This window comes from Phalangium opilio, unplaced genomic scaffold (assembly GCF_054372755.1).
Source record: "Phalangium opilio isolate 3A_F unplaced genomic scaffold, DU_Popi_V2 ptg000246l_1, whole genome shotgun sequence".
NCBI lineage: Eukaryota > Metazoa > Arthropoda > Arachnida > Opiliones > Phalangiidae > Phalangium > Phalangium opilio.
This window is the reverse complement of record NW_028324225.1, coordinates 4,384,269-4,407,840: the sequence shown is the minus strand read 5'-3', so window position 1 is coordinate 4,407,840 and position 23,572 is coordinate 4,384,269. Positions and strand designations below refer to the sequence as shown.

General features: G+C 38.9%; 2 non-coding genes across 2 annotated transcripts; both read right to left on the bottom strand.

Annotated features, from left to right (window-relative positions):
- Positions 1-310: 310 nt before the first annotated feature.
- Positions 311-382, bottom strand: TRNAM-CAU (transfer RNA methionine (anticodon CAU)). Its single transcript has one exon. It is a non-coding gene; the product is annotated as a tRNA-Met (tRNA).
- A 742-nt stretch (positions 383-1,124) lies between these two features.
- Positions 1,125-1,196, bottom strand: TRNAM-CAU (transfer RNA methionine (anticodon CAU)). Its single transcript has one exon. It is a non-coding gene; the product is annotated as a tRNA-Met (tRNA).
- Between the last annotated feature and the right edge of the window lie 22,376 nt (positions 1,197-23,572).

The window sequence follows — 23,572 nt, the reverse complement described above, 5'->3', positions numbered from 1 at the left end:
AACATATATCAAAATAGCAAGTGATATTTTGCATAAATTTAGCAGAGCGTAGTTTCGATCCACGGACCTCAGGGTTATGGGCCCAGCACGCTTCCACTGCGCCACTCTGCTTACATGATAATTGTATGAACAAACTAACATATATCAAAATAGCAAGTGCTATTTTGCATTAATTTAGCAGAGCGTGATTTCGATCCACGGACCTCTGGGTTATGGGCCCAGCAAGCTTCCACTGCGCCACTCTGCTTACATGACCATTGTATAAACAAACTAACATATATAAAAAAGCAAGTGCTATTTTGAATTAGTTTAGCAGAGCGTGGGTTCGATCCACGGACCTCTGGGTTATGGGCCCAGCACGCTTCCACTGCGCCACTCTGCTTACATGATAATTGTATGAACAAACTAACATATATCAAAATAGCAAGTGATATTTTGCATAAATTTAGCAGAGCGTAGTTTCGATCCACGGACCTCTGGGTTTTGGGCCCAGCACGCTTCCACTGCGCCACTCTGCTTACATGATATTTGTATGAACAAACTAACATATATCAAAATAGCAAGTGATATTTTGCATAAATTTAGCAGAGCGTAGTTTCGATCCACGGAGGTCTGGGTTATGGGCCCAGCACGCTTCCACTGCGCCACTCTGCTTACATGATCATTGTATGAACAAACTAACATATATAAAATAGCAAGTGCTATTTTGCATTAATTTAGCAGAGCGTGCTTTCGTTCCACGCACCTCTGGGTTATGGGCCCAGCACGCTTCCACTGCGCCACTCTGCTTACATGATAATTGTATGAACAAACTAACATATATCAAAATAGCAAGCGATATTTTGCATAAATTTAGCAGAGCGTAGTTTCGATCCACGGAACTCTGGGTTATGGGCCCAGCACGCTTCCACTGCGCCACTCTGCTTACATGATAATTGTATGAACAAACTAACATATATCAAAATAGCAAGTGCTATTTTGCATTAATTTAGCAGAGCGTGATTTCGATCCACGGACCTCTGGGTTATGGGCCCAGCAAGCTTCCACTGCGCCACTCTGCTTACATGATCATTGTATAAACAAACTAACATATATAAAAAAGCAAGTGCTATTTTGAATTAGTTTAGCAGAGCGTGGGTTCGATCCACGGACCTCTGGGTTATGGGCCCAGCACGCTTCCACTGCGCCACTCTGCTTACGTGATAATTGTATGAACAAACTAACATATATCAAAATAGCAAGTGATATTTTGCATAAATTTAGCAGAGCGTAGTTTCGATTCACGGACCTCTGGGTTTTGGGCCCAGCACGCTTCCACTGCGCCACTCTGCTTACATGATATTTGTATGAACAAACTAACATATATCAAAATAGCAAGTGATATTTTGCATAAATTTAGCAGAGCGTATTTTCGATCCACGGACGTCTGGGTTATGGGCCCAGCACGCTTCCACTGCGCCACTCTGCTTACATGATAATTGTATGAACAAACTAACATATATCAAAATAGCAAGTGATATTTTGCATAAATTTAGCAGAGCGTAGTTTCGATCCACGGACCCCTGGGTTATGGGCCCAGCACGCTTCCACTGCGCCACTCTGCTTACATTATCATTGTATGAACAAACTATCATATATATAAAATAGCAAGTGCTATTTTTCATTAATTTAGCAGAGCGTGGTTTCGATCCACGGACCTCTGGGTTATGGGCCCAGCCAGCTTCCACTGCGCCACTCTGCTTACATGATAATTGTATGAACAAACTAACATATATCAAAATAGCAAGTGATATTTTGCATAAATTTAGCAGAGCGTAGTTTCGATCCACGGACCTCTGGGTTATGGGCCCAGCACGCTTCCACTGCGCCACTCTGCTTACATGATAATTGTATGAACAAACTAACATATATCAAAATAGCAAGTGCTATTTTGCATTAATTTAGCAGAGCGTGATTTCGATCCACGGACCTCTGGGTTATGGGCCCAGCAAGCTTCCACTGCGCCACTCTGCTTACATGATCATTGTATAAACAATCTAACATATATAAAAAAGCAAGTGCTATTTTGAATTAATTTAGCAGAGCGTGGGTTCGATCCACGGACCTCTGGGTTATGGGCCCATAACGCTTCCACTGCGCCACTCTGCTTACATTATCAATGTATGAAGAAACTATCATATTTAAAAAATAGCCAGTGATATTTTGCATAAATTAAGCAGAGCGTAGTTTCGATCCACGGACATCTGGGTTATGGGCCCAGCAGGCTTCCACTGCGCGTCTCTGCTTACATGATCATTGTATGAAAAAACTAACATATATAAAATAGCAAGTGCTATTTTGCATTAATTTAGCAGAGCGTGGTTTCGATCCACGGACCTCTGGGTTATGGGCCCAGCAAGCTTCCACTGAGCCACTCTGCTTACATGATCATCGTATGAACAAACTAACATATATAAAAAAGCAACTGCTATTTTGCATTAATTTAGCAGAGCGTGGTTTCGATCCACGGACCTCTGGGTTATGGGCCCAGCACGCTTCCACTGCGCCACTCTGCTTACATTATCATTGTATGAACAAACTATCATATTTAAAAAATAGCAAGTGCTATTTTTAGTTAATTTAGCAGAGCGTGGTTTCGATCCACGGACGTCTGGGTTATGGGCCCAGCACGCTTCCACTGCGCCACTCTGCTTACATGATAATTGTATGAACAAACTAACATATATCAAAATAGCAAGTGATATTTTGCATAAATTTAGCAGAGCGTAGTTTCGATCCACGGACCTCTGGGTTATGGGCCCAGCACGCTTCCACTGCGCCACTCTCCTTACATGATATTTGTATGAACAAACTAACATATATAAAAAAGCAAGTGCTATTTTGCATTAATTTAGCAGAGCGTGGTTTCGATCCACGGACCTCTGGGTTATGGGCCCAGCACGCTTCCACTGCGCCACTCTGCTTACATTATCAATGTATGAACAAACTATCATATTTAAAAAATAGCCAGTGATATTTTGCATAAATTTAGCAGAGCGTAGTTTCGATCCACGGACATCTGGGTTATAGGCCAGGACAGGTAGGCCAAAAAAGGGCTTGACCTAGAACATTTGAACATAAAGATGAAAATTGGTACATGGGTTGTTTTTGGCCCAACAAAAAATATACTAAAAGTCCCCTGCTGTAGAGCGTGAGCTTTCGCCGCCATCTTGGAAAATGGCCGCCGTGAATTCCAGCTACAATGTATTCTACGTTCTTCTTCAAAAATTATGAAAATTGGTACACATTATGATTGGAACCACATGAACATCATGGCAAAATTTTACAGCTCTGTGTTTAATAGTTTGGTCGCCATATTGGAAAATGGCCGCCGTGAATGCTAGGTACAGTATATTTCACCATGTTGTTGGAAAATTATGAAAATTGATAAGTATTATAATCAGAGCTGTGTGAATCTCATGGTAAAATATTGAAGCAATTAGACAGATAGTTTGGCCGCCATGTTGGAAAATGGCCGCCATCAATGTCATATAGATACAGTATATGGTTCAAAAATTATGAAAATTGGTAATTATTATGTTGAAGACCGTCTAAATATCATACTTGAATATTGAAGACGTGCTACTGATAGTTTGGGCGTCATCTTCGAAAATGACTGCTCGAAGTCCAAATATATTACCTATATGTAAATTTTTTCGATATTTTTTTATTGAGTAGATGATTTTCATGAACGTATAAAACGCCATAAAAATAACTTTTTTCGAGTCTAAATTATCGACCCATCTTCAAAAATGGTCCCTGAAATATTACTATCCTAAAATCTGGAAAAAAGAAAAGGAAAGCCATATTACTCGGATTTTGGTTATGAAAAACCGTTTTATATGGGGTATATACATTTTAGTGTCGTTAAGGATTAGATTTAAGAAACATTTTTAACATTTCGTTCATATTTCTCGTCATCCTGAAGATTTTTTATTACGGCTAATACCTTGACAATGACCACACATTGCCCAGAAATCTACATTCACAGTTCTTTATACAAGATGTTCTACAGACTGCAGGTACAAATAATGAGTATTACAAAATCATCTGATGCCGGAAGGAGAATGGTGTGAATGGGATTAAATCGTTTCCTAGCTATTGTTGGACTTGAAGATACGCTCGGAAAAAATGTAGTTTTGCGGCGTCGGTTGTTGAATTAAGCTTAGCGAGATCAAATGAGGACTTGACAGTAATTGTGCCAACGGTTCCATTATACGTGTAATATCTACATAGTTGAAGCGTGACGTGTCAATTATCACCCTAAAAAAGAGAAGAGAAATCTCTCTTTGGCAGAAGCTATGGCTTGCCTAGATGCAATATGGTCATTAAAAAAAGCGCAACAAATTTGTAAGATGCTGATTATCTGTCATTACTTTAAACCACGCCTTATCATAACCACACCCAGTTACAGCACGTAAATGAAAGAAATGTTCTCTTCACCTTTTTAACTCAAAGGATTTATGGTGGCGGAGGGGGCCTGAGTTCGGTGTGACGGTTCGGGAGTTCCTTGGGTTCGCCCTTGGTTCAGACCGTTCCTTGCCCCATTCCGTGAAGGTTTTGCTGGGCCGCTTCGTCCCCGCTCAGGTGTTGCCATGGCTCGCCTCCGCTATTGGCAGCCCTCAAGGGGTCGCGGATACACTATTTGTTTGGACCGTATGGCACTGTTGTGCTTGCAGAGAACTGCCCCGTCCCCTCGAGTCTTCTGCTGGCTTAATCCTTCCCTGTCACCGACCACCTCCTGACTGGGCTCGCCTCTGACAGTGTCCAGCTTCTGTCACCTACTCAAGTGGCGTTTGTCGGTCCCACTGGCCGATCCCGTGTGCCATGACGGCGGTTCCGCAGGTTCAATTTAGAATATGATGGCGAGGGGCGCTGATAAGGCCCCCAGCTAGGTGTAGCGCCTAATCAAGGGTTCTGACATGCAATTATTATGAAAAATCTTCAGGATGACGATGAATATGTATGAAATGCTAGAGATCTGTCTAAATTCTAATCTTAAACAACAGTAGAATGTATAAACCCCATATTAAATCATATTCTCTAATCAACATTTAGAGAATAACAGCTTTGAATAACTTTTCTTTCTTTCAGAATTTAGGGCAATGACTTTCATGTGGCCATTTTTAAAGATGGCGTCGATAATTTCGACTTCAAGATATCCATTTTTTGTTGTTTATTACGTTAATGAAAACCATCTATTCAAAAAAGGAATTTCAAAAAGATTTATCTATTTGAAATATATTTAGCATTTCCAGCAGTCATTTTCAAGATGGCGCCCAAAGTATCAGTAGCACGTCTTAAATATTCAAGTATGATGATTAGACGGTCTTCAACATAATTATTACCAATTTTCATAATTTTTGAACCATATACTGTATCTATATGCCATTGATGGCGGCCATTTTCCAACATGGCAGCCAAACTATCTGATTAATGGCTTCAATATTTTACTATGAGGTTCACACAGCTCTGATTGTAATACCTATCAATTTTCATAATTTTCCAACAACATGGTGAAATATACTGTACCTAGCATTAACGGCGGCCATTTTCCAATATGGCGACCAAACTATTGAACACAGAGCTGTAAAATTTGGCCATGATGTTTATGTGGTTCCAATCATAATGTGTACCAATTTTCATAGTTTTTGAAAAAGAACGTGGAATACATTGTAGCTGTAATTCCCGGCGGCCATTTTCCAAGATGGCGGCGAAAGCTCGCGCTCTACAGCAGGGGACTTTTAGTATATTTTTTGTTGGGTCAAAAACAACACATGTACCAATTTTCATCTTTATGTTCAAATGTTCTAGGTCAAACTCTAAAAGTCCTGGGCTATAATTCGTGTTTTCTCTTTCGCTAAGGTAATATTCGAGATTACCCAACATTTGGGGTACTTAAAGTTCTTACCACGCCTAGGTAAAAAGGTCTTTTCAGACTTTTCGTCTATCCAACCTCTCTCCAAACACAAACCACAAACATGCACACTCTCAGATCATAATCTTAAATGCCTTTCACACTCGTAGCGATTGAAAAGTCAACGACAACTATAACAAATAAAAGCAACACCACCTTTATAAATTAATAAAAAATGTCTTTTTAGACAAATCGAGAAAAAGTAAACGATAAGAGAAAAAAATGGACTCACCGAAGTCCCAGATATTAAAACTTTTCATTTAAAAGACATGATTATGAAACATCAATTATTTCAAGAAAATACTTTAACAAGACACATATATATCATTTTAAAAATAATGCACGTTTTTGATTTTTTTCTCTCAAATATTTGCAATTCGGTTGAGCCCTATAAGGGGAATAAAATGGACAGAAAAAGGTTAGTAGCTGATAAAGTAAAAACCGTATCAAAAGAAAAAGTGTTCGTTAATTTGAAAGTTTTCCTAGTTTCAAAAGTTAGTGTAATGTATAGCTCTCAAAAGATCACGACACTTCTACAGATTTTTTCGACACTAATATCTACATCACATTCAAACTGCCTATGTTTCTTTCCGCTTCGCAATTTTTCCCATTTAAAAACCAAAAAGATTAACTCATAAATCTCAACTTTTTCAGATATGAGAGTATTTGAACCTTCTTAAAGACCATGTCAGTCGAAAGTAAAACGTAGTATCAAGCTAGTATCCCTTAAAAAATTCTTGAATATGCCTTTTTCTAGAGCTAATATGCAGAGCTGTGCTAATTAGCTGACAACTAATTGAATTAGAATTAACAATTAGGGAAATATTTATGAACTAGTTAATTAGCCCATTAGCAATTAGACATAGAAACTAATTCAATTCAATTAGAAATTAGGCATTTATTTATCAAACTAATTAATTAGAATTACTAATTTATAATTAACTACTTGTCTAATTAAGGTAAAAAAGAAACCATAAGTAAACATAAAAGTTTAAAAGTGCCCATGGAATTAGTACTTTGGTAATGCATAGTTTAAGGTTTTAATGACATTGGAAAATGGGTACGGAAGCCATGAATTATTCTCGAAAAATGAGACTTGCCTCGAGCCTTCCGTCATGTTAAAATTTGTCTCATTTCTTGCCACAGTTCCTATAATGGACTCCTGAGTAGTAAATACATGCGCACTGCTATTAATTCGAGTAGGTAAAACAGTCGAAATTTCTAAATGGGTCAGTTGCGAACTACGAAATTTTCTACTAGTACTAGTATTCTCTCATATTTGAGGAGCTGAAAAACTTAGAGTAGCACTAAGGTTTCACCATCGATATAATAAGGCTTTCTCATATTAAAATAGATGAATCAAGAGTTAATTCCTCGATTTTTTTACAACAAATTGGCGTAAAAGATTAATTGAAAATCCAATTGGCTTATTAGTTAAACATAAATCTAATTAAATTTTAATTAGATAATTACTTTTCCGATTCATACTAATTAATTAGAATTACTTCTCAATTAGCACTAAGGTAATTAAAATTCAATTACTATTTTCAATTAGTAAATGTTGCTAATTAATTAGAAATTCAATTAGCTAACTAATTAATTAGCACAGCTCTGAATTATTGAGTGCAAAATACTAGGGTAAATAATGTTCAAAAATATTTTTCGCAAACGAAATTTTTCTAAAAAAACTAAGATAAGAATTTTTTAAAATAATTGATGTTTCATATCATGTGTACAAAAGTGAAAATTTAATTACATCTATTACACAACTTCAATCCTGACTGCTTGACAATACAATCAACGTCCCATCAAACTCAAATTGCTTTCCCTTCATTTTCACAAGCAAATCTTAGAGCAAGCGGTAGTTATACCACAAAAAGATTATTTAGGCCTGTGCACAAAAATATTCCATAGATCTGAGCACCAACATGTGTCTTAGACTTTTGCACCAACGCATGTCATAGATATGTGCACCAACAGAAGTCATATACTTATCGGTAATCTAGCTTAATTACCTGTAATCGGCAATCTAGCTTAATTACCTGTAGTCGGTAATCAAGCTTAAATACCTGTAATCGGTAATCTAGATTAATAACCTTGAATTGTTACTATCCATATGCATTGAGGAAGGCATCAGTTTCGAAATTATCAGCAAAATCGATTATTTACCACGAAAATTATTTGTTAATTCTAATTCCTTCGTTAAAGGTCTTTTATATTTCAATTTCAGCTCTCTTAGACTACAGAGACAGTTACAATAGAGGTGATTTAACAAGATTACCGACGACTGGTAATTAAGCTAGGTTATCGACGACCGGTAATTAAACTAGATTATCGACGACGGGCAATTAAGCAAGATTACCAACGACCGGTAAATAAGCCAGATTACTGACGGCCAGTAATTAAGGCAGATTACCGACGACCGGTAATTTAACCAGATTACCGACGACTGGTAATTAAGATATATTACCGAAGACTGATAATTAGGCAAGACTACCGACGACTGGTAATTAACCCAGATTACCGACGACCGGTAAATGAGTCACATTACCGAAGACCGGTAATTAAGCCACATTACCGACGACCGGTAATTAAGCCACATTTCCGACAACCGATAATTAAGCCACATTACCGACGACCGGTAATTAAGCCACATTACCGACGACCGGTAATTAAGCCACATTTCCGACAACCGATAATTAAGCCACATTACCGACGACCGGTAATTAGGCCAGATCACCGACGACCGGTACTTAAGCCAGATTACCGACGACCGGTAATAAAGCCAGACAACCGCCGACCGGTAAACAAGCCAGATTACCGACGGCTAGTAATGAAGCCAGATTACCAACGACTAGTAATGAAGCTAGATTACCGACGACCAGTAATGTAGCTAGATTACCGACGACCAGTAATTAAGCTAGATTACCGACGACCAGTAATGTAGCTGGATTACCGACGACCGGTATTGATGCTAGATTACCGACGAGTAGTAATTAAGTTAGACTGTGATGTAATTATTAGTGTCGAAACTTTCTGTATTTGATCGTGATCTTTGAGGGTTATACAACACGTTTATTTTTATAACTTCGAAAACTTTGCAATTACGTTTTCATACGGTCTTTAATTTGTCAGATCTCAACGATTTTCTTTCCGTTTTATTCTCTTTAAAGGGCTGAATTCTCTACCTAATTGTAAATTTTTGACAGAAAATAAAATGCAAACGCGTACTAGACCTATTTGTAAAATGATGCGCATGGTTCATGTTAAAATATTTTACTGAAATAATTTCGGTGAAAAAAACTAATATAAAAATTTTTTAAAATAATATAATCATGTCTTCAAAAGTTGAAAATTTTTATATCTGTAATTTCAGGCAGTTTTATACACTTATCTTTTACACTTTCCGGTCTTTGCCTAGAATGACAGTTTTTATTAATATCATTCAGTTTTTGCAACGAGAGTAAAATCATATAAAAGACCGCGGTAAAACAGCGTAAGTGCAAGAGTGGCTTTCTCCTCGGCTTCATCCACGGTAAAACGCTGTAAGTCCAACAGTATGACATATAGGGTGCAATAACGAAAGTCAAGCATGATTTAAAAACATGAAATTTAGCACTTAGACTTAATTTTTCGCAAAAACCTTAAATTTTTTCCTAGAAAAAGCTTTTCATTTTGATATAAAACCGTTCTCAAACGTAACAAACAAATATTTCATTTCAAAACGGTGGCGACAAAATGGGTAAAATGGAGAAAAACACCCATGTTATTTCGATTGCATTAAACCTTATTCTTACTCGGCTAAAAAATGACATCGGAAAAGGGTTTGACAGAAACATTTCAAGCCCGTTGGATGTGATGTTTGTTCTATTATTTTTTTTCGCGTAAATTCTGGGTATTTCACCAATGAACAAACGTTTTGGAAATGGTCTTTGATAAGGTATGTTTCGAGGGCAAAGGAAGAGGTTTGCTTTTTTATTTCAAGATTTCACCATAATTGAACTCTATGACCAACACATAGAATTTGCATATATAAGACAAGCAGACTTAGGGAGAACTTCCTCCATGGTTGAACTTCCATGTCATTTTGATTACGTCATTGGCTGAAACAATTAATAGTAAGTTAAGGGAAAATGTGAAGGGAACACTAGTGACCATGATTGTGTAATTAGTTAGATTCGCACTCGCGCAAGATCAGAGATTAAAAGACGAGGTTGCCCCTGCAACGCAATGGCTTCGGGCCGACTAGTCGGTTGGCAGTCTACCATTTTTATTTTTGCACACGACATCTAGATGGCGTTTGCAAAAATACTACTCCATACGGAAAATTTGACGAGGGAAAAGTCTTTCTGAGGGTGTAAGATGGGAAGCGTATTACGCCGTTTAACGCGGAAATACACTCGGGATTACTTTTTACAGTTTTTATTTCAATATTAGAACGGATTAAAGGCATATCTCCCGAATTTACGGGAATAAAACCACCAAAAAGGTAATACTGGGAAAATACGCCAGTGCCTGATCCCTCGGGCGTCGTTCGTTTCTAGTTGACGAGGGGAAAGCCGCTCCGTAATAAAGTCTTTCTGAGGGTGTACGATGGGAAGTGTATTACGCTAGTTGCCTGATCCCTCGAATGCCGAGCGCTGCTCACGACGTGCGGGTTTGTAACCTCGTATTTTAAGCTTATGATGATACTGAGAATAAACTAAGGGGAGATTTCAGCTGTGAAGAAGACCGCACGCTATTAGGGGCGCGTCATATTCACCGGTAGACGGGAGTCTTGTCTTATATTTTGTACGCGGGAAGCTAATATTTTCATTGCCGACTGAGTCCTGACGACGGCAATGCTCTAAGCCTTTGCTTAACTGAATTTTCTACTTTGATTTAAATATTAATTTTTCAAGCTTAGTATCATTTTTGTGGTCTAAGTGAGACCGTTTTTTAACTCAATAATCTGAAATAAAAATATAATCTTCCATATTTAAAAAAAATATTCAGGTAGTATTTATAAAATATTAATTCATCTAATAATAACTTCATCTAATTTATCAATAAAATGATTATCACTATTTATCCCCTCTCTTATACTACCCCATATTTTTTGGACCAAAAGTAATCGTTTCTCAATTATCACACAAAAAATTTTTCACACTTTACATCTAGAATTTAAAAATCTTTTAAATTGAACATTTACTAATGGAGTCACAAGTCTAATTGGGCCGAGTTTTAGCATTTTGAATAAGCCCGAAACCGGGCCCGAGTCCGAGTACATAGTTGGTTTTTCGGCCCGGTCCGGCCCGGCCCGTTACATGCATTAACCAAGCCCGACCCCACCCGGCCCGACACATTGCATGAATTGTACATGTCCGGCCCGGCCCGGCCCGTTAATCGTAGTTCATTTGTAATTTTTATATTTTTTTACATAAAATCAATGATTAGAATTCATATTTGCTTTAGCGTCGTGTATTTTTCATTTCCTTTGATAATTGTTCGTTACATTTGTCCTTAGAAGCTTATACTCATTTAAATAATCTTTTATTTGAACCTTGGATTAAAAGATAAGCAAGTTCGGCGCGGCCCGAATTTTGAAAAATGAGCAAAATCCCGGCCCGACCAGGCCCGTTAATTTCTAAAATTTTAAAAGCCCGAGCCGGCCCGGCCCGATACAGTACAGGACTCTGGTCTAGATTAGTAAAATCCATTATCGGTAAGTGTACTCATACAAATGGCCATTTGATTAAAGTTCCTTTATAGAAACTAGTTCAAAAGAAACGAAAGTTATATTTATATTTCTCCTTTAATATCACAAAACGTTAAATTTTCTATTTTGGAATAGAAAAACTTCGGGAATTATGCAAAGAAGCTGCCAATTTTAGTGTCAGAAAATAATAAAATTCATCTTCTTTTGAAACTTAACCTGAGAAATTAAAATTAAAGAATAGCTTGATATCTTTTCCAGTGGATAATTGTTTGATATTGATATTTTCGTTTCATTGATTTTAAATAAATTTTTATTGGCATCGGTTAATTTACGATATTGGCGAATTGATCATCAATAATAGTTTAAATTATTTCAATTAAACGGTTCAAACCTTCACGGAAAGCTTAGTTTTATAATGAATAAAATTGTAATTTTAAAGTCATAAATTAATTTATCGTAGGTAATTAATTTACTGCCTTAGTGTAATTTATGCAGAAATAAAATCATGCAATGAAAGAGGAAGTGACGTAAATTTGGGTAAGTGTTTCGCGGGAGATTCAAATGTCGATTTGGATTTGGGTTAGAGAATAAGGTTTTAAGCTCTCTCTCCTTATGGAACCAACCCTAATGTTTACATTTGGATTTGGGTATTTAATTATTGAAATTTTTAGAGAAAAGTGTCCCTGGATACATTTCAAGTGTTCTGCTTATTTCCGCTCTCGCGAATTTCCAGGAGGCTCAAAGTATTTGACTTATTTCCGCCCCTTTTCAACCTTGTCTTGCTGACTTGCTGTGAGCTATCAGGGTTCACACCAACCTGGAAAAATCAGGGAAATAAATAGTTGACAAAAACCTCAGGGAAAACTCAGGGAAATTTAGAATTTTTAGTAAAATTCAGGGAAATCAGGGAACTTTGCGTCAAACAGGGGCCGAGTGTTTAAGCAAAATGTTCATAAACATCCCTTCCGTAGGAGTAAAATTATACTATACTTTGGAGACTCATAACTCTGTTTCTACTAGAGATACGGGGATGTCCTTCGAGTATGTTATAGTCTTATTTGCCTAAAATCCAACTATACTAAAAACTTGGGATTTTGTCCAACAGGGGCCGAGTAATTAAGCAAAATGTTCGTGAACATTCCCTACATAGGATTAACATAACACTATACTTTGGAGGGTCATTAAGCAAGTAGTCCACTTAGCCTTGCGAAACCGTATCGTTACCGTTTTAAGTTCGTAAATCATCCGAAAGAGAGCGCCCATTACCTAAGTCCGAAAGCATCGTTTAAGAAACGTTATCAGATGACGTTCTGTTCGTATTTGGATATGTGACGTTACGTAAACGATACGGTTTCACAAGGCTTAGTGGACTACTTGCTTAACTCTGATTATATTAGAGACCCGTGGATGGCCTTTGATTATGTAATTGTCCTATTTACCCTTCCTCCTTCGTTAACATTTGCTCCATAGGATACTCCATATACGGGAAAAATCTGGGAAACTCAGGGAAGCATATGAGGAAAAACCTGGAAATCTCAGGGAAATTTGTTTTCCAAAGTTGTATGAACCCTGCCTATTGTGTCGGTTTTCTATTTAGCAGGGACGGAAATAAGATAACTTTGAGACACTTATAGGGGTCACTGCCTAACTGGACTGATGTCCTATAAATTGATTAGGTGTGCAAAAATGTCCTTGTTTTGCTGGACCAGCTTGTTAAAACTAGTGTTACATAATGAGTCATGTTGATGGCCGGTGCCCAGTAAAAATGTCGCACCCGCCAAACAGTCGGCCGATTTCTTGTGTCTTGAACTAAAACAGAACATTGTCCTTCTCTTACGACAGCGTTGATTTCATTCAAAAATGTAATTCAAAATCTTTACTTTCTTAATTAGCAGCAGCCGAAGCGTCTTTATTTTTTTTTATTCTCAGTATCATTAAAACTAATGACCAAGAAGTGAATAGCCCCTTTAGATATTAAGCGCAGCGCCATTCCACGTCGTAGTTTAGCCGGTCTTTTTATAATTGAGCGTTCAGCATTGAAAAAATGCGATAATTAATATGTTGTTTCCTCTCTGCTTTGCTTAAATAAACTTAAACATCAAAAACCGAGAGTAATTTTTGGTAGTCTTTATTTTCTCACAAATACATTTAGTAATTATTTATTTTCCCACAAATACATTTAGTAATAATTTATTCTCGCACTAACACATTTAGTAATTATTTATTTTCCCTCAACTACATTTAGTAATTATTTATTTTCCCACAAATACATTTAGTAATTATTTATTTTCCCACAAATACATTTAGTAATAATTTATTTTCACACAAATACATTTAGTAATAATTTATTTTCACACAAATACATTTAGTAATTATTTATTTTCGATTTATTTCTCAGAATGCATCAATCAATGCCTATGTAGTAATTTAAATATCTCCTAAACAAGTCCTTACACGTATGTTCGTTCTGAGAGTCATGGCAAGTTTTCAAAAATATTAGTAATTCCAATATTGTAAGTAATTACAGTGGTATATACTGTTAACTTTGGGTTCCCCAATTGGAACGCAACATCACTAGATAATGCTAATTTTTAAAAATTTTGAAAGTAGTAGTAGCTTAGTATCACCAAGAAGTGATATCTATTTTACAAGGGAGAAGCCTTAAGATGCCTATGTACTCCCACACCAGACTCCCAGTCCCCCTTTCAAAATAAAAGGGGGGACGTCAAAATAAAAGGGGGGACGTAAAAATGAAGTCCATCTGTTACTAGTAAATACAATAGTGATAGGCAAAACTTTGATATCCGCGCATTTTAACACATGATCTATTACGATTTTCATACTTTCCCCACATCCACATTTGGTATCATTTGTTGTTTGACGCAAGAACGACTCTGGGACTAACTGGTTATAAACTCTTTATTAATTTAATTAAAACATTAAAGTTAATATCCGGGAACATTTCTGACTGAACATTCACCGGCAACTGGGAACTGAACTCTGACCACTGATATCTGAACAACTGATAACGTTATCGGAATGTTATCCGGTTATATAGTTAAAGGCATTGTGATAAAAAAGGTTACAAGAATGACCGCGATGCATAAAAAAGGTTACTAGAATGACCGCGATGCATAAAAAACACAGGTATATAAAAAATCTGGATATAGATAAAAAACAACCGTTATTATCTCTAATTTCCAACAGTCCCTCTTAAGATCGGTGGTTTCAATCTTCTATCCAGGTGGTTATTTAATTATTTCCAGTCCCAGGGCTTTGACGCAGAAGAGGTGCTTCGGACGGAAAAGGCTCTTTGTACAGATGTCCGCTGGCATTTCCTCTGTTGGTAGATACCGCAAGGCTATATGTCCGCTTTGGTCCCATTGAACCGAATTCCCATTCGACAGAAGGGGGTTTTTTTGGGGTCCCATTCGACCGAACGTAGCCAAAGGTGCGGTTTTATTATAGTCCCATTGGACCGAAATTCTATTGAACTGGAAGAAGACATACTGTGTGGTTTTGCATTAAATATATTTTTAATTTCTTAACTTATTATTGTTAAAATAAATGTGAGTTGAAAATGTATTACTGCACTTATTTAAACTACGTTTCAATTACGGCGAACCTCACCTACCCTAGTCTAACCTAACCTAACCTAACCTAACCTAACCAAACGTAACCTAACCTAACCTAACCTAACCTAACCCAATCCAACTTTGTTTGGAGGTAAAAAGATTATTTATATGAGTATTAAAAGCCCGCCTCTTACCACGAACAATTTATTAGCAATAATAGAAATATTTTGGAAAAGATGTCAGATAATTAATTGGAGAATATTTTGGAAAAGGTGGCAGCTAATTAATAGGAGAATATTTTGGAAAAGGTGGCAGCTAATTAATAGGAAAATCTTTTGGAAAAGGTGGCAGCTAATTAATAGGAGAAAATTTTAGAAAAGGTGGTAGCTAATTAAAAGGAGAATATTTTGGAAAATGTGGCAGCTAATTAGTAGGAGAATGTTTTGGAAAAGGTTGCAGCTAATTAATAGGAGAATATTTTGGAAAAGGTGGCAGCTAATTAATAGGAGAATGTTTTGGAAAAGGTGGTAGCTAATTAAAAGGAGAATATTTTGGAAAAGGTGGTAGCTAGTTAAAAGGAGAATATTTTGGAAAACATGGTAGCTAATTAGTAAGAGAATGTTTTGGAAAAGGTTGCAGCTAATTAATAGGATAATATTTTGAAAAAGGTGGCAGCTAATTAATAGGAAAATCTTTTGGAAAAGGTGGCAGCTAATTAATAGGAGAATGTTTTGGAAAAGTTGGTAGCTATTTAAAGGGATAATATTTTGGAAAAGGTGGTAGCTAATTAAAAGGAGCATATTTTGGAAAAGGTGTCAACGAATTATTGGAATCAAACCAAACCAAACCTAAACTAACCTAAGCTAACCTAACCTAACCTAACCTATGCTAACCTAACTTAACCTAACCTAACCTAACCTAACCTAACCTAACCCAACCCACCCGAAACAAAAATATTAAAATTTTAATTTAAAATTTAAAGACATTGATGGAACTACCATTAAGACTATACTTCATTTTAAGCACAATTTGTTTATTAATTCTATATATCTCTTGCCTTGAAAGGAATGAAAGTGAGCGTTTTAATTAGTATCACGAAACATTTACTTTTAATATTATTAACATACCTTTCGGAGATTCGAACCAACAACCTATCGCTTCGCAGTCCAACATCGTATCCACTACACCACCGAATCGCTGACGGCTACAGTGTTTCAAGTTATATTCATGTATTTTTTAGGGGCATATTCGGACGATTGGGATTTCGGTCCATCGGGAATATAGCCATTGGGCTGGAAATCTAAAATCATTGCGGGATATTCGGTCGAATGGGATTTCGGTCCATTGGGAATTCGGCTGAAAGGAACGATACCATATGTCCCTGGTCCATTTCTTTGCTCTGGCAATGATTGACTTGTCGAACCGGGTTGACTTGACGATTTCTTCGAGAGATTCTGTTAATCCTTCCGGGACGACCATATATATTTCCTCCTCGAGTTCGCCATTAATAAAGGCCGTGACGACATCCATTTGGTGGACTTCCAAACCGATTTCCACAGCAAGGGCCATAAGCAGCCTTATTGAGCTGGATCTAATGACGGGTGCGAACGTCTCTTGGTAGTCGATCCCTGGTCTCTGGGCAAAACCTTTCGCTACGAGCCTGGCTTTTCTTTTCTCTACTTCTCCGCTGGGTAAGTACTTCGTTCGAAAGACGAGACGATTTCCAAGGACCTTCTCGTTTTCCGGACAGTCAACGATGTCCCAGGTTTCGCACTTGATAAGCGAAACGAACTCTTCCGTTACTGCTCTCCTCCAATCGTTTGCGTAAGGAGAAGCCAGGGCTCATCAACAAAGGTTCTGATAAGATAGCTAGGTTTGCTGACTCATCGGACAGGGTTTCTTGCTCGTCAGTAGCCTCTTCAGTAGACTCTTCTGAGACGCTCGGAATCATGTTGAACTTTTTCTTCGGTCGTCCGGGTACTCCAGTTCTTATTTTCGTTGGTCTACCAGGACCTTTCTTCAGAACGAGGGTTTCTGAGGGTTCTTCGAAGACGTCCTCGTTTTCCTGGGCATTAGATTCTTCCGGGATTTCATCTTTGAACTCCTTTTTGACTTCTTTGAATTCTTCTCTGCCTGGCGGTTTTGCAGCTTTTGTAGTGGCCGGGACTTCGATTTCGCCTTTAGCTTTGCTTCCATATTTCAGGTTGACTTCTGGAGTGACGAAATCATCATATCCGCCTTGTTTATTAAATTCTCCCAGGAACTTGACATTTCGACTTCGGTAAATTTGCTTCTCGGACGGAACCCATAGTCGATAGGCCTTCGAGACTTGAGAATAGCCGATGAAAACGCACTCTTCACTCCTGGCTGCAAACTTCCCCTTCCTTTTATCTTCGTCCAACAGCAAAGCTTTGTCGCCGAAAATCTTCAAATGTTGCAGGGATGGCTTCTTTCCGGTCCATCTGGTAAATGGTATTTCTCCATTTATGCTCCGGGAAGGACAAAGGTTTCGAATGTAATTAGCCGTGGCCATCGCTTCTGCCCAGAATGATGGTGGAAGTTGCGCTTGTATCATCATACATTGGGCCATATCCAGGAGTGTTCTGTTCTTTCTTTCAGCAATGCCATTCTGTTCCGGGGTGTATGGTACGGTGAGTCTTCGTTTTATCCCAGAGTCTTTCAGGAATCTGTCGAATTCATTGTTGCAGTATTCGGTTCCGTTGTCGGACTGCAATGTCTTGATTTTTCTCCCGGTTTCCACTTCAGCTCGATGCTTGAATTCTTTGAAGGCTTTCAACACTTCGCTCTTGTGTTTTAAAAAGCTGACTTCACTCCACCAGGAATAATCATCAGTGAAAACGACGATGTACTTGGCTCCGCTCATCGACGATACTCTCATCGGCCCGCATACGTCAGAGTGTACTATTTCCAGGACATGTGAGGTTCGGCTATCTTCGGTTTTCGGGAACGGCTCCTTCGATTGCTTTCCTTTGATACAGGTTTGGCAGATTCCCAGGCTCCCATCTTTTTCAATGTTGAGTCCCGTAGCCAAATTCTTCCGGGCCATTTCCTTTAAACTTCTCTCGTTCAAGTGACCGAGTAGGAAATGCCAGTTCTCCAGGTTGCTTCTAGGCTTTATTTCCGCTTGCACTGCATGGACCGTTTCTTCAGCCTTTCTCAGGAAATAAAGGTCTCCAACTCTGTCAGCAACTGCAATCACTTCCCCGGTTGCCGTCTTAATCCAGGCCTGCGACTTCTTGAATGTGACCTCATGTCCTTTGTCTGTCATCTTGGCAATGGATAGAAGATTAGTTCTTAAATCCGGGACATGAAGGGCTCGTTCCAGGCGAAGAATTCGATTGTCGCTGCCATTCGTTGCGGGTACTTTTACTTCGCCAACACCTCGTATCTTCGTTGACTCTGCGGTGGCAAGGTTTAAAGATTTCGTGGTCTCTTCGTAAATGTTGAAGCAGTCTCTGCTGGAAGTCATATGTGACGTGGCTCCGCTGTCCAGGCACGAGGAATCTTGATAATCCTTCAGGTACAATGCGAATTCTTCCTCGGCCAAATTTTCTGCCAGTACATGATGGGCGTTTTCCTTCTTTCTGGTTTTTCTTTCTGAACCATTGTCTCTGTCGGGGCAATCGGCTACCTTGTGGCCGGGTTTCCTGCATCCATGACACTTGTACTTAAGGTCGTGCTTCCTCGTCCACGTAAGCCTCTTCCTCTACCCCTTTCTGCAGTTTTCCGGGAAAAGTGGTTACTTCCCATCATCGCATTCTGCACGGGTTCGTCTTTCCTAGAGTTCTTGGCGTCCGATTCCTCCAGAATCTTTATTTTTAAAGCTTCTGGATCAGGTAACGTATCCCTGGACTCTATTGCGCACCGGAAGTTCTCGTACGATTCTGGTAGACTGTATAACAACATAATGTCTAGTAGGTCGTTGTTTACAGCTACTCCCATGTCTGCCAACTTGTCTACTGCATTGAAGAATTCTCGGACGTGATCCCGGACATCTTTTCCCTCCTTTATTTTCTTGAGGGTCAGTTTCTTCAGCAGCGTGGCTTTCCGGGCAGGTCCACTGGACTGGTAGATCCATTCGAGCTTCTGCCGTACTTCCCGTGAGGTCGTGCAATTCTTTACTTGCTTCAACTCCGACGGACTGATCGACAAGATTAGGTCCGCTCTTGCTTTTCGATCATTACTGTCCTAGGTAGCGACCGCCTGGGCGTTGCCTTCCGTTCCCCGCACCAGAGTTGGCCTCGATGAAGTTCCATCTACGTACTCCCAGAGGTCGTTCTTTTGAAGCAGGGCTTCCACTTGCATTTTCCAGGTATCATAATTATCCTTAGTTAACGTCTCGATTCGTCCCAGGTAATTTCCGGCCATTCTCCGTCTGACTCCGCACCTTAAAGAATAATCTTCCCGGCGTTGAACTTCGTATGACTTCTAAACCTCTGCGCAGTGGAAGCGTGCCGGGCCCATAACCTGTTGTTGTTTGACGCAAGAACGACACTGGGTTTAACTGGTTATAAACTCTTTATTAATTTAAATAAAACATTTTAGTTAATTTCCGGGAACGCTACTGACTGAACACTGGCAACTGGTATCTGAGAACAGATAACTGGGAACGGATCAACTGTGAACTGACAAACGTTATCGGAATGTTATCCGGTTATATAGTTAAGGCATCGCGATGAAAAATAAAGATTACAAGAATGACCACGATGCATAAAAACACAAGTATAGAAAATAGAATCTGGATATAGATAAAAAACAACCGGTATTATCTCTAATTTACAACAGTCTGGACTCTTTCCAAGAGCAGAACAGTGACGTCAGTCAAGTTACTGACGAATCTCTCCCTTTTCTGATCATTGCATCACTGACCTCGTACTAGCTGTTGTCTTTTCTCACAAAGTTCACATAATGTCCCTCGGCCAACGATTGACCTTTATGAATAATCACCCCTTTAGTTTTAAAAAGCATCTTGCTCAAAGTGACATTTTGATTTTCAAAACTTGATATTTTGGTCGAAATCTTAACTGGAAGACCATCTTCGTAATCGCCACGGAGAAGATACAAAAATACGTACTACTCGCTGGATATCAATACATCACGCTCATGTATTTTTGGGTTGTTACAAAATACGCATGGCACCTCTGTTAATCTCATCCTTTTTTCTAGAGATTTCCAATCAATTGTATCTCGGTTTTCTAGTGGAAGATTGAAAATGTTGCTTTCAACAATATTTTCTGAATTTTGTTCAACTTGATAATTGGGGCATTTGGTAAAGTTTCGCGACTTTGACCAAAAAAGATCTTTTAGAGCCTTAGAGTAATCGGCTTCCATTTCTTGACTTAGTGTCGTCAAGAGCACCATCAAAAATTCACTGGCGTCTTGTTGAGCGTTTTGCGTAAAATGATTTCCAACAGCCATTCTCAGTTCCAACCCTTTACAACTGAAACTTCCTTGAGAACTCTCGATGTCGTTTATCGTGTCATGGAGGCAACGTAAAACTCGTTTTTCAACGAATGATCCATTGTAAGATTTAACCAATTCTCTTAATTCCGGCACTAATAAGAGTAGTTGCAAAACGCTATTAGAATAGCACGTTACTTGGTCATCGTTAGCTAAACCCTTCAAGGGCAAACTATCCAAACTCTGTTGAGCTTTCCTTTTCTTCTTCGGTGTTTCTGCACATCTCTCTTCCTCGCCTTCTAAAAGGCTTTTAGATAGTGTAGGCGCACTTCTTTTGCCACCTCGACTTTCTTTCGACTCCGTTATTTCCAAAAGAGGCAGATCTGGCGTATATTTTTTGCGAAGCCGTTATACTCCATAATGGCTCGTCCATCCGCCTTAATTTTAGTCGGATCAAACTGTAATAGATGGAGTCCGGCCAAGGACGTCACTCTCGATAAAGCCACAGACGCCATGCCCGTTCCGTATAAATTCGGACCCAAATCCATAATGGCGCATTTTAAACTCATGCCTTGGCTTTTGTGTATCGTAATATCGTACGCCAGGATGACGGGAAACTGTGAGCGTTTAACGGAAATGTTTGCCATGAGCAAAAATTTGACGCAAATTTTCTCAACTAAAAAGTCAGTGCTAGCGTCGTCGTTATTCGGTTCGCGATCTACTCTTAGAAAAATCCCAGTAACGTTTCCATGTTCGTCCTTCTTGAACCCAGTTACGAAACCCATCGTACCATTTACAACGCCTTTTTCAAAACTGATATTCCTTCTGACCATTATTCGGCAGCCAACGCAAAGAACTAACTCGCTCTCCAAACCGCCTGTTTTGGACGGTTCGTTTTGTAGCCCTTGCAGTCTCCTGAGAATGTTTTTATTCATTTTTCTGCCATAGTCAGCGAGTCTATCCTGACAAGGAATGACTTCAACTTTCTGGCCGTTTTTTCGCAACATATCAAAGTTGAATTTTACGCACATGGCTAATTTAGGCATCAAACAAATTGGGTGAAACCCTTCATTGGACAGCTTAATGAAAAGCTCCATAGCCACCTCGATGTTATTTCCTCCAGCAACCAATCTAGTTCCTAAGGTTGCAACATCAGCTTCGGAAATATTTCCAATTCTAACTATGCTTAGAATGTCGCCGTAACTTTGGTCGTTGGCTTGTCTAACATTTTGCGTTAGTTCATCGTATTTAAAAAACTTCCAATGATCACTTACTCCGATGCAATTGAATCTAAGTCTGGCTTCTTCGGAAGTGATTTTGATAAACGCGGGATTTCCTTGAACCGGTGGCAATTGGAAAAAGTCTCCGAAAACAAGAATAAATACAACTCCACCAAATGGTTGGTTCATTTCCCAAAATTCGTTCAGCCTCAAGTGAACATGAGTCAGTAAAACCGATGAGACCATAGAAATTTCATCGATAATTAACAGTTTTAAATTACCCAAAGTTTCTTTCATAATGCTTATTTTCTCAGAACTCAGGGAATGGTATTCGGCGATACGCCCATGATCTACCGGCAACATTAGTAATCTGTGTAACGTTACGCCATTAACATTTAACGCTGCCAAACCCGTTGGCGCGGCAATGGCCACGCTAGCAGGATTTTGAAAGCGTCGCCTTACAGCGCTGGCGAGAGTGTCGATAAGAAACGATTTGCCAGTTCCACCAGGTCCCGACACAAAAAGGCACTTGTTTCTAGATTTTTCTCCCTCTTGGGAGAAGTTATCCATGATCTGGTCATAAATTCTCTTTTTATTCGAGTTTAGTGACGCCTCATTGTCCATATCAGTCTCGAAATTCATTTCCATGGCAGCTTCCACATCAGCCATCGCGTGTTCGGTTTCGATAACAATTTCTCTACCTTGCAGCGCATTTTCATCGTCCTCACTTTCTGCCTCCGAAATTATGGTTTCTGGCTCTTTCGCCTTTTTAGAAGCCTTCCGTTTCTTTTCAACTTCTTTGGAAACCGACAGTTTCTCGTGATATTCTCTCATGTCCTTCAACACCGAAAGCGAGTTTTCGAAAGCATCGGCGTATGTTTCAAAATTGCCCAATAGCTCAGTTTCAGCACGCCACGGTTCTTTCTTCTCTATCGGGTCGTGAATAAAGTGCTCTATTATGTAGGGCTTAATTCTCTTTCTCATGAAACCCAGATTGTTTTTCAACTTGATTACATTCGCATTTTTCTCGACACCATCAGAGTGCTTCGCGTAATCGTAAAACTGACCAAATTCCCGCAAACTAAGATTTTCCAAGCTGTCAGGACGATTCGGATATTTGTCGTCGACGAACCCTTCTTGGCAAGTGTCCGTGCTTTCGGGGTCAGTTTCCCCTCAAACGCGCGAGTTCCTTGTAACCTTTCAAAACTCTCGATCGGTTATCTTTTAAGTTAGTGTTAATAAATTTAGTGCTGTCGGACTTGTTGTAAAGGTCTTGGCCCAGCATCATATCGAGAGCTTCATAAATTCCTATTTGCTTCCACGTCAAAGATTTCAATCTATTGGCAAATAGTTTTTTGGACAAACTTTCGTTGCCTAACTCGGCAAAAGTTTGGTCCATGTCAGCCCGGTCTCCCTTTGTCACGTAAGCCGTGACATAGTTTGCCACTATTTCCGATTTGTCAGCGACAAATTGCAAATCCATGTTGGCTTTGGAAGCCAAAAGTAGCGTGGGATTGTAATCATTGATTAAAACTTCGTGCTGTTTTCTCGGCAAGTCGTACAGTCGTTTCTGCACCTTTTTCATTTTACGGTGACGAGTAACTGATCTAACAGAATTCATAGTGGCAATGTTTGTTACGTTTCGAGGACAACCGTAACGACACACTTTTAATCCTTTTTTAGAATTTTTCACCTTCTTATA